A 14,948-nucleotide genomic window follows, 5' to 3' on the forward strand; every position below is an offset into this window, starting at 1 on the left:
CACTAAATCCGGCCCATAAACGGAGATAAACTCTGCCTCGCATCCGTTTGAGCTGGGAAACATGACACTTAAACTTGAATGCAGCGCTTTATTGCAAGGGTTGATTATTTATTCAACGTTGACTGTGAATGGCATAACATTCCTGGAATCTCCATTAGTAGCAGAGTGCACTATTTGGTGTTAACGTAGACACTGCAATTAAATGGAGCCGAGTTAACTCATTTTGCGTGTCACATAATGTACTCCTTATACTTAGTCCGGCCAGTGATGAAGCAGATGGTACAGGACACCTGTGCAAGAACCGACACAATGTAATTTGTAGTCGTGATTAAAATGCCGTCATCAATCCACTGCTGGATAATGGCATCCCCATGCCTTGTCAGTCAAGGGGATTGTGTGACCATACTTCACGACACTGGTCAGTACAGGTTTGTTAGCCATGGTTAGAAATCAAACTCAGGTCACCAGGTTGATAGCGCAGAGCACTAATTACTGTGAGCGTTCTTGAAAGTATACATATTTTAATGGTTGTGTTGCAATTATAAAGTTTATAAATATTATAACGGCTCTGACGATTTGTGATAAATGCAATATGCAGTCTAGTAATTTGGACCAAATCACCCCTAGTCCTTTAAAAATCCTTACACACTTTCACTAAATTATTCACTCTCTTCACAAATATGTAACCTTAAAACTCATTAGCTGCAGTTGAAATGTCTGAATAAATCACATAATAATGCTCAAATAGTTTGATTCAAAATCTAAACATGAATCTACCGGCGTTCATTAAGCAAAATTAAAAGACTTCTGCTGAATCACAGAGCCGGAGGCTCTCGACACACATCTGTGGTGTCTAGTCTCCGTGGCTGCTACAATCATTGCATTAATTCGTTTCTCCACGGCACTGTCCCTTTCGACACCATAGATTTGACGTTCCCACGACAACTGGAAGGTGAAGCGGCTCAATTTGGGAACTGGGAGAGTGGGTTGGCCCAGATTTACATGGCAGTCTTGCCAGGCCAACCCACACTCCAACTACATGCTTTCAACCAGGCCACAATGGCTTCCCTCCAGCCACTGGGACTATAGTGAGGGGCGGCAGGTGGAGCAGTTTGCACCGGGCTGCAGATCTGATGGGGGCTCAATTCTCTTTTTGTCCCAGCCACTAAAACACCTTTCTGCCGCCCTATTGAGCCGCGCTGCGGATCCTCAAACCGAGGTCCAAACAGCATCCGAACGTAGTAAGAGATGTCACAGGGAGACCCTGATAGTGAACATCGCACTTCCTGTGAAAACGACGATCGACTGCGACAGCCGTATGCGAGTAGAGGAAGACATGCATTGCTACTGTGGACCACCTTGATTTAGCGTTTTAAATGTGGAGTCTCAAGTAATGCGATCTGTGATGGCAGCCCATTTCGATGCAACATATATGAATGTGTACTTCCGTTGGTCCCTTCCAATTAACTTTTTTGCTAAATCTACATTATCCCACAGGCTTCAGAAATAATGATCCAGCAGAATTTGTTAAAGTAAGCAAACTCTGGAATCAGCAGATTGAGGTATGTTTAACAAACACTGAGATAGGCAAGTGCACTGAATAAAATACTGGGTCCACAGTTTGTTTCCTTAAACAAATGCTGGTGGATAGCATTGGTCTTGGGTGGAGCGGCGGTGCAAGTGATTCGCATACGAGACAATAGTCGTGAGTGATACAGTGAGGGAAAAAAGTATTTGATCCCCTGCTGATTTTGTACGTTTGCCCACTGACAAAGAAATGATCAGTCTATAATTTTAATGGTAGGTTTATTTGAACAGTGAGAGACAGAATAACAACAACAAAACACTAGAAAAACGCATGTCAAAAATGTTATAAATTGATTTGCATTTTAATGAGGGAAATAAGTATTTGACCCCTCTGCAAAACATGACTTAGTACTTGGTGGCAAAACCCTTGTTGGCAATCACAGAGGTCAGATGTTTCTTGTAGTTGGCCACCAGGTTTGCACACATCTCAGGAGGGATTTTGTCCCACTCCTCTTTGCAGATCTTCTCCAAGTCATTCAGATTTCGAGGCTGACGTTTGGCAACTCGAACCTTCAGCTCCCTCCACAGATTTTCTATGGGATTAAGGTATGGAGACTGGCTAGGCCACTCCAGGACCTTAATGTGCTTCTTCTTGAGCCACTCCTTTGTTGCTTGGCCGTGTGTTGAGTTTTGGGTCATTGTTATGCTGGAATACCCATCCACGACCCATTTTCCATGCCCTGGCTGAGGGAAGGAGGTTCTCACCCAAGATTTGACGGTACATGGCCCCGTCTATCGTCCCTTTGATGCGGTGAAGTTGTCCTGTCCCCTTAGCAGAAAAACACCCCCAAAGCATAATGTTTCCACCTCCATGTTTGACAGTGGGGATGGTGTTCTTGGGGTCATAGGCAGCATTCCTCCTCCTCCAAACATGGCGAGTTGAGTTGATGCCAAAGAGCTCCATTTTGGTCTCATCTGACCACAACACTTTCACCAAGTTGTCCTCTGAATCATTCAGATGTTCATTGGCAAACTTCAGACGGGCATGTATATGTGCTTTCTTGAGCAGGGGGACCTTGCGGGCGCTGCAGGATTTCAGTCATTCACGGCGTAGTGTGTTACCAACTGTTTTCTTGGTGACTATGGTCCCAGCAGATCCTCCCGTGTAGTTCTGGGCTGATTCCTCACCGTTCTCATGATCATTCCAACTCCACGAGGTGAGATCTTGCATGGAACCCCAGGCCGAGGGAGATTGACAGTTCTTTTGTGTTTCTTCCGTTTGCGAATAATCGCACCAACTGTTGTCACCTTCTCACTAAGCTGCTTGGCGATGGTCTTGTAGCCCATTCCAGCCTTGTGTAGGTCTGCACTCTTGTCCCCTGACATCCTTGGAGAGCTCTTTGGTCTTGGCCATGGTGGAGAGTTTGGAATCTGATTTATTGCTTCTGTGAACAGGTGTATTTTATCCAGGTAACAAGCTGAGATTAGGAGCACTCCCTTTAAGAGTGTGCTCCTAATCTCAGATCGTTACCTGTAATAAAGACACCTGGGAGCCAGAAATCTTTCTGATTGAGAGGGGGTCAAATACTTATTTCCCTCATTAAAATGCAAATCAATTTATAACATTTTTGACATGCGTTTTTCTGGATTTTGTTGTTGTTATTCTGTCTCTCACTGTTCAAATAACCCTACCATTAAAATTATAGACTGATAATTTCTTTGTCAGTGGGCAAACGTACAAAATCAGCAGGGGATCAAATACTTTTTTCCCTCACTGTATCTAAACCGGTTCCGGCACCATTCTCCGTCACCAACCCACAGCAGTGGAATGATAAAAGGGCTTTTATTCCACGTATTACATAACACATTAACATTGGTTCTTAAATCCCACATGTTGATGAACTAAAACCACTTCATTTTAACATAGAATAGAGACGGACAGAAAGTTGATTATTTATTTATTTATCCAAAGGCAGTGCTTGTATGCGTGTCGATCTCTCTCTTGCTTATATCGCCTCCCGAGAACCACTCCACGCTTCCAGCTCTCCTGTACGAATGAAATAAACCCCAAAACACCAACTGTACTCAATTTTGATTTAAAGCTTTCAAGACTGCAGGGATTCATATTCTTGTTTTTTTCGGTAAAGTCTTTACCGAAAGAACCAAGAATACCAACCGTACTCTTCAGTTGTAAAACCCGTACCCAAAGTGCCAGCGCTGCATGCTTTGTGTTTAATTCACCCGAGGTCGTCAATAAGGGTCTCTCGCCCACATTGCTTATAGGCTCCATGCGGCCGCTAAAAAAATATATCCATACCGAATAAAGAAGGTGCTTTGCAAAATGCTGAGTTATTTTTGTTGTTGTTATTGCTTTCAGATTTTGGCATGGAAATGCGTGCCTGGTTTACACGACTAAAATGTGCCTACAAACCATGGGCATGCTATGGTGCTGCAAATGTGTGGTTGAAACAAATCCACAAATTTCATTTAAATTTCCACTTAACATAAAAGCACATTTCCAGCATTCTCTGGCTGTAATGTTTGTAGAATTGAGTACTGAAAAAACAGTTGATCAAGTATGCTGCCTGTTTCTCGACCGAAGATGTTCTCTCTGGCTGAGTGCGATGGCTTTTACGTTCCAAATGTAGCCATTACGGCAGATAATGCGAACATTGTCGGTTTCTTCTGCTACCATCGAAAGAAATATATTTTCGCTTTGAAAAAAGTGAAGGATTTCCTCCAATCTTTGGCAGAGGACCAGATAAATGTGTGTAGTTTCATCCATCGTGACATTGAAATTCAGTGGCGGCTCCTGCAAAATCTCTCAGGGGGGGCAAATGTCTGGATGATTTATAAGGATAAGGTCCACCCATGCAAAGGATAAATTAACAGCTTAAGCATGTAAAGGCAACTTCACTTCTTTAATATTAATGAAAAATAAAGTGACTCTTACAATACATCTTGTTTGTTTCTATACTCACTATTAATACAATCCACTCAAGTTTCTTTTATTAAAGATTCCACTAGGTGGCGACAAATAACATTGTTGGATGAAACGTGCTTACGTATGATGACGTAAGCACGTTAGTGCGAGCCCTCCCGGAAGCCATAGAGAATGCATTGCAGCGCCCCCCGTTCGAAAAAAAAACATCTTTGAATGTAAGTCTATGGGACCACTCGGGGCGATTCTCAGCCGGAGTGAAATCGCCCAAAAATAGGCGGTACTCCACAGAACGTGACATGACGCTGATTGGACTATATCCAGAGGCAGTGACGGCTAGCGTGACTCTGTGGTTGAATGACATTGGTGGTGCGTCGCCCAATCGCCCTAATGAAGAAACCGCCCCTGTTGAAATTACAGAAGTGGTCATTGAATAGTCTGCACAAAAGGATCGCAACGTTGCTTTCCATTACTCTTTTTCTGAGTCTAGTGAATTTTTTGTTTTATTGGCTCTGCCCCGACAGCTGCTTTCCCACAGCAGTTCGGCATGGCCAACCTAACCTCAGACCCAAAACTGTACTCGTCAGATGAGTTAGCAGAAGAGTCTGTTGATTGTGACTCACCTGAGTTATAGGTCTCACATCTGGAAGTTTCGAAAACACTGGGTGATACAAGTGGAATTGTAAAAGTATTATATCAGGATGTTATATATTTTGGCCATCCAAATATGCGCGGATAAATCACACTAAGGTCTTCTTTGAAAAGAAAAGTGGCGTGTGTAAATATTTGCAGTAGCTACGATTGCTAAAGCGAAGAATCTCAGTGAAGTGAGTATTTATGCGGCTGTACTTTTCACTATAAAAAAGACGATATCATAGAAGCAAATGTAAAAAAAACATGCGACTTACCTGTACAGGCCTTTTAGTACCTGGCGGCCTGGCGTGTACTAGCCGTTGGGCTATCCTCGGGTGATAAGCGGGACCAGTCAGGTGCGCCTCCAATTGCTCACCTCCTTCCTACACTCCATCTGCCCCCAGCCATAGCCAAGTAATCAGCACACATTTTCAGTCTTGATGCGGTTGCACACGTGCCCAAATTAGAAAAGGTGGCGGTGGCCTGCAACTGCTTGCTGACGCCACCGCTGGCGTAAGGGCCTCCACTAGAGGGAGCTTGATCGAACTCTCCCTCCAGGGTGTTTTTGGCCTGCTCTTCGACGCTGAAATTTGAGATGAAAACATAAAAATAACCAGCAAATTATTCGAATTGGAAACATATGGCACAGTAGCCCTCCTGCTGCGAAACTACAATGCAGCAGGACCCTCCTTAACAAGTGAAACGCCACGAACGACGAACTACTAGGAGCATCCTTTATTACAACAGTAACAATACGAGGTCTGGGCTACATGCTTGGTCTTGAAGCTCGTGCCTTCTCTCGAACATCTCCTCCCCTTGTGCTCTCCCCTTTTATATCATCTGAGCCCCCTTTCTCGAATGTTCCCTCACTGTTTTTCCTCTAGTCCTTCTCCTCTAATCGATCCCAACCGTCGCCTCTGGTTTTCACTTCTGTTTCCCGCTTATTCTCGTTCAAACTCTTTTCCTCCAATCAATTCAAAAGCCTGCCTCCCGACCAATCACTGTGGAGGCCTCTTTCCGCCAATCGGAGACCTTGGCCTATTTTTTAATAACAGTTATGTTGCACATTGGCTTGGGGTAAGTGCGTGTTAATTTGGGTCATATACACAAGTATGGCTAAACAAACAGCATATATGCGCGCACACATACACACCCTCGCGCACGGATACGCAAAATAAGCACGTAGCTGAAACGTGAAAAATGCACAAAACGGAGATCCCCAATGTAGCCTGATAGACTGTTGCCAAGGGGGTAGTGTGGCCCGGTACCATTCCCGGCTGTCTGTCGCCCCAGCACGTGTGCCGTGGCGGCCTTCATAGGTGCTCGCTAACATCACTTGCCCCAACAGTATGTTAAGGCGTTTTGGGGGATCTTTGTCTTTGAACTACGACACGATCACACTTGGCAGAATGCAAAGACACCAATTCTCACGCACGTTCAATAGCACGTTCACATTTGAGGCAGAACAATGTATCGATTAGTATGATTGTCTAAGCTCAAGATGCATTAATCAAATCACGCGTGAATGAATCAATGGTATTGTATTTGTATAAGTTGTATGTAAAGTATTATTTGGGTCCTTCGGTAAAGTCACGTAGATAGGTACAAATTAATAAAAATAATAAATACAGTAGAGTTGTTAATATACCCCTGGTCGACACAAAAGACCAAGATCCAAGAGCATGTTAAGCAGTATAGAGGGGATCTTGGTCTTTTGTGTCGACCAGGAGTATAACAACTCTACTGTATTCACCTCCCGATTCAAGAAGGGGGTTGTTGGTGTTTTTTCAAATTCGCGATTCAATTGAATTTTTGTTTCTCAACATTGTTGAATGTAGTGGCCTCTTGACTTAACGCTTTCGTGACTGCAGGAATTAATATTCTTTGGGTCTTTTTCTGTAAAGTCACGTAAATAATAAAAATAAAATAAACTAGTTTTTGGTTTATTTCATATTTATCATTTGAGGCTGAGTCGACCTAGGAGATGCGCAGGACGGGTTGAGATAATCGTCACTTGTGTTGACGTTGGCACAGCGCGCCAACCACTGCGCCATCGCTCCCGAGTAGACAGGCAGAAGCATTTTTCGCACTACACATACAAGGCTCGATTGACCTTTTGAACAAATAGCAATGGAACGCGCCCGAGAGGACGTCAACCGGGGAGATGGTCGGATAAGATCAGCCCATGCATGTGTTGGATGAATCGTTGCATTGCGGAATAGTGAGAGGTGGCCGTTCGGGAAAATACTTCATCCAGCAGTGAATTGAGAATGGGTGCTCATGGAATGCATCGCCCTGGCGATTTTGCCCTCGGCTCGATCTCATAATAAAAAACATTCTTAGACAAAGGTAAAGTAACATTGGACCTACAAACGGGCATCTAGTTTTGTCTCGCCGTCTCCCAGGCAAACTTTCAAACCCGAGTTTCCAATTCAGTTTTCAATCGTTAGAGTGCCATCTAAAAGAAGCGTTTGGAAAAGTACAGACGTAGGATGGATACCTTCGTGTTTTTTTCGAACAAAAATAAAGTCTCTTTACTCGCCAGCAGGATGACATTGTTATTCGTCCGATGTATCTCATCGAATAAATGCATTTCGGACGTGGTACATTCCTCTTTAAGACAAAATATGTACTGTATGCACAGTATGTTGAACTTCTTTCGCACCGTACGTAGCCAACCGTGCCAATTGGAGGTGAGGGGGACGGACAACAAACAAAATTCCATTCAATCGCAGTTATAATTGATAAGTTATTCTGAGAAAGTTTGGTTCAGGGCGTCGCTGTAGTAACGTGTTCACAACAGCAGCATGTGGTGCTAGCCCGTGTTCGTTAAAAAGGAGCAAGCTACTCGACGTATTCGAACGAATTTCCACTCGAATGTCTCCTGCTATTCAATGGGAACACGTCCAAGGCTTACATGGGGACAACACAGGCACAGATATGTATACAGACGCGGATGCACAGGGAGACACGGGGGAGGTCATGGATTTGCTGTTTAGCACTCAGAGAGTAATCCGGCCCGTGGTCTCGGTGCGGGCAGGTGACCCACTTTTCAATCCACCATCAAATCCGACAAGAAAGCTCATCTCGTCCGGGCTTTGAGATCCTGACGGCTTCAGATGGCGATTGATAGCTTTAAAGAATAATTCATTGAGATGGATTTAAGCACAGTGATGGGAACTTTGTCACTGTCACATAGCGGAGCTTGTCTTCAGCCCAAAGTAATTCCTATGATAATTGTGGTGTGTTTAGCTGACCTGGCTAAATAAGTCTCCGAAGTTTTGACTTAAAACTTTCGTGACTGCAGGAATTCATATTATTAGTTTCTTTCGCTAAAGTCACGTAGAATCTAGATAGAATCTATAAAGAATTTAGATAGAATCTACGTGACTCCTAGATATAATCTACGTGACTTTACCGAAAGAACCAAAGAATATGAAGTCCCCGAAGATGAAGTGAATTGTTTCTTTTCACCAATTTTTTTGTGTATTTTTAATTTTCTTTCTCATAACACTCCCGCCTTCACCCCTACCCCTTCTTCCGCACCCCTCATTTTCGGGACACTAGCCCCACGTTAAGCATCGGATAACAATTTGTGCTGGGGCGAGCATTTGGCGCAAGGGAGGGCCATTAAAGCGTCAACCTGGCCAACAAAACAGATCCCACCGAGGTGCGTATCAATCATGGGAATTATGGCTCTGTTGCCTCTTCACGCTGGCGCTCGCCACAGCAGCGCCTTCATTACGAATCGCATGCTCCGTGAGGATGACCAGCTAGGGCACGAGGGGACCTAGCAGTGGAACGCGTGGTGGTGGCGGGGAGGTGGGGGGGGGGCTTTTAAACCCCTCCTTTCCACTGGCTCCCACATTGGACACACCTCGTGGGCCAAAAAGTCGCCTATATATATTTTACTTTATAAGGCCACAGTGTTATTGATGAATGTGGTGATTTAAAACCTAATTGTGGTTGTGTGGGGCCTGATGTCCATCCCACCGCCCTCGCTGAACAGGTGGGGCGCGACGTCTGCCCGTTCCGCTCCCTCCACTTTGTCGGTCGGCTCCCGCCAGGCCCCCACCGACTGAGTGACGGGGCCCCCCATGCTAGTGCCCTCCCTAGGTGGTCCCCGGGCCATCTGCCCCCGCAGTTCCTTGAAAGTGAGGCGGAACTACAGAGCATAATGGTCAGTGTGCACGCGACATCTCCGGCCATACACATATGGTCAGAACTGCTTGCACACAAAAATCACGGTATACAGTTCCTGACGGGTCACACAATAGTTCATTTCGGCTCCGTTCAGGGTCCGGCTAGCGTATGTGATGACCCACTCCACCCCATCCTGCACCTGTGACAACACGGTGCCCAACCCACTGCTGCAGGCATCGGTGTCCAGGATCAAATCTGTGGAAAAGTCAGGGAAAGCCAGTATGGGGGTATGGGTGAGGTGGTCCTTGAGGGTGGTGAAGGCCGTCTGGCAGGCTTCCGTCCAACGGTAAGGGTTCTTTAGGGAAGTGAGTTGGGTTAGGGGAAGCGCAATCTAGCTGAATCCCTTAAAAAATCAACAGCATTAAGTGGCTCGCTCCAGAAATGACCTGATCTCCGTCTGGTTCCTCGGCCGTGGCCATTCCACTACGGAACATACCTTTTCCGGTTCGGTATGCACCCCTGCCTTGCTGATGCGGTGTCCGAGGTACCCCACCTTCTGCTGCGCAATATAACACTTGCGCAGTTTGAGCTTGAGATGGGTTGCTTGCAGTCGTTGGAACACCTCCCGCAACATGGACCAGTGTTCAGGCAGAGACCTACTGAACACAATCATGTCATCCAGATAAATCAGGCACTGTTCCCACTGCAAGCCCCACATCACCAACTCCATCAACTGCTGGAACGTCGCAGGTGTGTTCGTGAGTCCGAACGGAAGCACGCGGAACTCGAACAGTCCCATCGGGGAGGTAACCGGGGTCTTCAGCCGATCTTCCTCCTTCATCTCAACCTGCCAGTGCCCGGACGCCAGATTTAGGGTGGAGAAATACCGTGCCCCCACGAGGCTGTCAAAGGTGTCATCGATGCGGGGGATGGAGAAGACATCGCTGAGGGTAACCGCGTTCAGCTTCTGATAATCGACACAGAACCATGTTGACCCATCCTCTTTCGTCAAAAGCACAACCGGGGCGGATCAAGGGCTCGATGAGGGCTGGATTATGTTATTGTGGAGCATATCCGCGACTGCCTTCTTGATCTAGGCCTGTTTGGGCGTGCCCACTCAGTAGGTGGGGAGTTTAATGTGTCAATTTGGTGCTTGACGAGGTCTGTCCGGCCAACATCCGAATCGTGCTCACTAAACACGTTGGCGTACTCCCATAGTAACCCCCGCAGCTGATCGGCCTCCACCTTGGTTAAATCCGGCCACAGTACCTGTAGCGTGTCAAGCAAGGGGACGACCTCAGCTCGGGGGGTCGGGCAGACCAGTCACGCCCGGTCCTGGTTGTCCTCAGGGCGGCCGGGGTCCTCAGCTCAGAGGGCAAACACCGAGTTGCTCGAGTGGCACACGTACAGGGGGTACACTGGCCACTGGGGTGCATCGTCGAAGCATTGCTGGGGTGCTGTGGGGGATAAAAACTCGCATAAACAGCTGGTCCCCATCAGCGTTCACCAACGTGGCTGACCCTGCAACCCCGTACCGTGCCGCCAACTCCAGGTGAGGAGTCAACATTACCTCACCCAATGGTTAGCGAGAGGGGTCGGTGGGGGCCGTCGCCACTGGCAACAGCATCTCCGCGAGGGGGCCGATGGTGACGGCCGACGCCAGGGTGGCGGCCACGGGCTCGAATCACGGGTGTTCCAGCTCCTGTCCTAAGAATGGCATCCTCTCCCCGCTGCCCTCCACAGCTGCACGTTGAGCTCCAACTTTTCCAGGTTGGTATCTGAAATGCACTCGTGGCATAACATGCTCGACACATAGAATTCCTCGTTACACACCTGGTGTCTGAGGCGGACCTCAAGTGTGACCCTCCCTAGCAGGCCCATCCCACTTGCGGTGTGCAGCGTGCGTTCTGGGGCCTGTATGCGGCCCACGTTGACCCCGACCGTGCTGCAGTGTCCAACAGAATCTGGGTATGCCGCCCGTTCACCTGCCCTTCCACCAGCGATGTGGCCCTCGTGATTCCTGCCACTGGCTCCCGCAGCCAGTCGCTCGCAGTCGCCGCACTCTCAGACGCTATTGTTGGCATCTGCATGGGGGTCACTCGCTCACCATTATCATTACAGTTTATTCATGTTGAGACCACATCGATTGCACCCCTAGGTGGTCTCCTCTCTAGGGGCACGTTGGTGTTTAACCCTGGCGCTTGTTGAGTGCGGGCCATCTAGGGACAGTCTTTCATGAGATACCCCCGTTGGTCGCACAGATAGCATGCACAGGGAAGGGCGGTGGCTCCATAGGAGGCCCCTTGCCCACTCCCCCTTCCCCTCCCAATGCGTATCTGTCCGAACTCTGTTCGGACACTCGCCCGGTTAGCCCCCCTACCGTGGAGCATAGTCCTCTCACTTCACCCTGGACTGCCTCCACTGTGGACTGCAGCTTATTCATATTACCTGCGACATCTCCTCTGCCGGTCTGTAACCCCGCCACCTATCTCGGGGTGGCCTCACTGGTTCCCAGAGGCTCCCTTGTTCCCCTCCTGGCGAGCCCCTCCTCCCTCCTCCGGAAGGAGGCTTGCGATGGTGCGATTACATCCCAGCTCTCGGAACTGCGCGCCCTCATGAGCAAATCTCTCACACACGCGCTCGACAAGGGTGTTAAATAGGGGATGCGGGCAGTTCACATATGGCTGCCACCACACCGTACTAGTCAGATACCGCTGAACTTTCTCGGTGGTGAGGTCATCAATGATCTCGGCATTGTACCCTGGGTGTGCACTCTGCGTTAGCGAGCACATGTCCTCGGCGTAGCTACGGAGGTCCCCACTGGGCTGGCAGCGGCGCACGTTTAATCCTACCTTTGCTGGCACCTGGTCTGGAGTGATTGGAAGGCATGGGCCAGATCAGCTCAATAACAACGGTAGGAGGCTGCTAGTTTTTTGTGCAGCCCATGGGCTTGTAATTACCAACACGCTCTTCCGGCATCGGCGCATCCACACAACATCATGGATGCATGCCGGTTCCAAGCAAGAACATCTGCTGGACTACATAGTGACGGACCAGCGGATGCGAGCCCATGTCCTTGACACCAGGACCTACCGTGGAGCTGATCTGCCCTCTGGCCATCGACTAGTCATCTGTAAGATGCGCCTGCCATTCTTCCACTCCGGTGGTGGGTGTACACCCAGGACCCCATTCCAACCTAAAGTGGCCTGGTCTCAGTTAGCTGATGAAAGTTGCAAGCGATAATTTCATCATCGCTTGCAGCTGGGGTAGCGCATCGTCCCCCACTCCTCCTGATGTCGAGGGTAAATGGGCGAGGTTTAGGACTGTGACTCATGCAGCTGCAATGGCTGCTTTGGGTACGCGGTCCAGACCTCCCCAGAGACCCTGGCTGACAGAGGAGGTGTTCAGGATAGTTGAGAAAAGCGACAGGCCCACTCTCATCGGCTACAGCATCCCACGTCAGAGAATGAGGAGGCTTACGGCAGCCTTCGCTCGGAGGTTCGGAGAGCTGTAAGGCGCTGCAAGGATGGGTGGTGGTCGCTAGCTGCTGAGGAGATGGAGTCTGCCTCAGTGGCCCGCGATCACAAATCACTATTTAACTCCATAAAAAAAGTAACCTGCAGCGCCACACCTATTACCATCATTAGGGGAAAAAACGGTGATCCAATCTCCGACCCCCAGGAACAGATTTGCAGATTTGCTGAGCATTTCTGTGAGGTCCTGGGGGAGAGGAAATCCCTCAGCCAGGAAAACATCATGGCACAAAGTGGGGATAACCCTGCTGAGGCTGCGGTGCCTAAAATATTGGAAGAGGTCACCCCCTGTGAGTGGCTGGCTGAGGTGTCTTCTGTTGAGGAAGTACTGAAGGGGATCCAGAGTCTGAGACCAGGAAAGGCACCAGGCAGAGATGATCTCCCAAGCGAAATGCTGAGGGAGGGTGGCGTTTGTGCACAGACTGCCCTATATGACATCATAAAAACAGTCTGGACTGCTGGACGGGTTCAGCAGGATTGGAAGGATGCCCTGGTGGTCCCCCTCTTTAAGAAGGGGGACCGCACAGACTGTAACAACTACAGGGGCATCTCACTCCTCAGTGTGCCGGGATAGGTCCTGGCAAGGATTATTCAACATCGCCTTGCTAGGCACGCTAAGGAGAGGCTTGCTGAGCCCCAATGCGGTTTAAGGAAAGGGCGGTCCTGCACAGATGCAATATTTTCTGTCCGTCTGCTATAGCAGAGGTGTAGGGATTTTCAACAAGACCTACATCTCTGCTTTATTGACCTGGTCAAGGTCTATGATACCATCAGTAGGCCTGGGCTCTGGGTTGTTCTTCGTGCTTTCGGAGTCTCTGACCCTCTGGTCACGATCATTAAGGACCTTCATGATGGTGAGCAGGCCCGGGTGCGATCAAGGGATAGCTCCTTATTGGTCTACCACGTTATGTATGCCGATGATTTGGTAATAGCTGCTCATTCAGAGGAGGAGTTGGAGACGCTGCTGCTGAGACTGGAGCGTGCCACTCAGAGGTGGGGCCTTACCATCAGCCCCACCAAAACTAAGCACCTGCCTGGGTATTTTGTACCATAGGACACTCCACCGCCACAACCCCCAATCGGTGATGGGGCAGTAGTGGAGAGAGTGGAGAGTTTCCCATACCTGGACAGTGTGCTTATGACCGGCTCCAGTTTAACAGCAGAGGTCTCACTCCGAATCAGTCGAGCGGCAATATCTTTTCATCGGTTGCGTAACGCTGTGTGAAAGCTATCTGGTCTGTCGCTCCGCAAGAAGCTTCAAGTCTTCTCGGCCACAGTCATTCCTTCCCTTCTCTATGCTTGCGAAACGTGGACCCCCCTAATGGAGCATCTTCGCCGGTTGGAAACATGTAGGCTGGCCTGCCTACGATCCATCCTGGGTTTAACCAGGCTGGATTGTGTGAGGAGCTCACAAATCCTTGAAAGATCTGGGCAAAATCCCATCGGTGAGCTCCTCCGGCAGGCAAGGCTGCATTGGCTGGGTCATGTAGCCCGCATGCCCAGCCACCGCATGCCGAAACAGCTTTTGTTTGGCCGGATCGAGGGGGCTAAAACGGGCGCGGCACGGGCTAGAGAAGAGATGGAGTGATGTGGTAGAGGAGGACGTGGAGCTGAGTGGACTTGCCGATGACTGGTACCAGCGGTGTCAAGATCGGCCTCTGTGGAGGAGGCTCGTGAAGGACGCTACTGGGCAGTTGGAGGCAGTCGCCCTCCAGCAACAACGGAGGGCGGAGGAGCGACGCTCACAACAACGAGCGGAGCGCCGGGTGGCTAAAGCACAGCAAGTTGGCACAGTAGGGGGCACAGGTTGTGCATCAGCCAGTCATCTCGGTCATCTCAGTCCGTCGACCCCATGGCACCTGGGTCTGCTCCGTGACCTCCTGCCAGCGGGCGTTCGACAGTTCACATGGCCTCAAGGTGCACATGGCCTGGCACAAGCGTCGTGGTGACGTCACCGCCACTTAGTGGCGAATGGCGGTTGTTGTGTGTGAGTCTGAGAGTGTGAGAGTGAGTGTGTGTGTGAGTCTGAGAGTGTGAGAGTGAGTGTGTGTGTGTGAGACTGACAGTGTGAGGGTGAGTGTGTGTGTGTGAGTCTGAGAGTGTGAGAGTGAGTGTGTGTGTGAGTCTGAGAGTGTGAGGGTGTGTGTGTGAATCTGAGAGTGTGAGAGTGA

This window comes from Lampetra fluviatilis, chromosome 1, assembly GCF_964198595.1.
Source record: "Lampetra fluviatilis chromosome 1, kcLamFluv1.1, whole genome shotgun sequence".
NCBI classification, from domain to species: Eukaryota; Metazoa; Chordata; class Hyperoartia; order Petromyzontiformes; family Petromyzontidae; genus Lampetra; species Lampetra fluviatilis.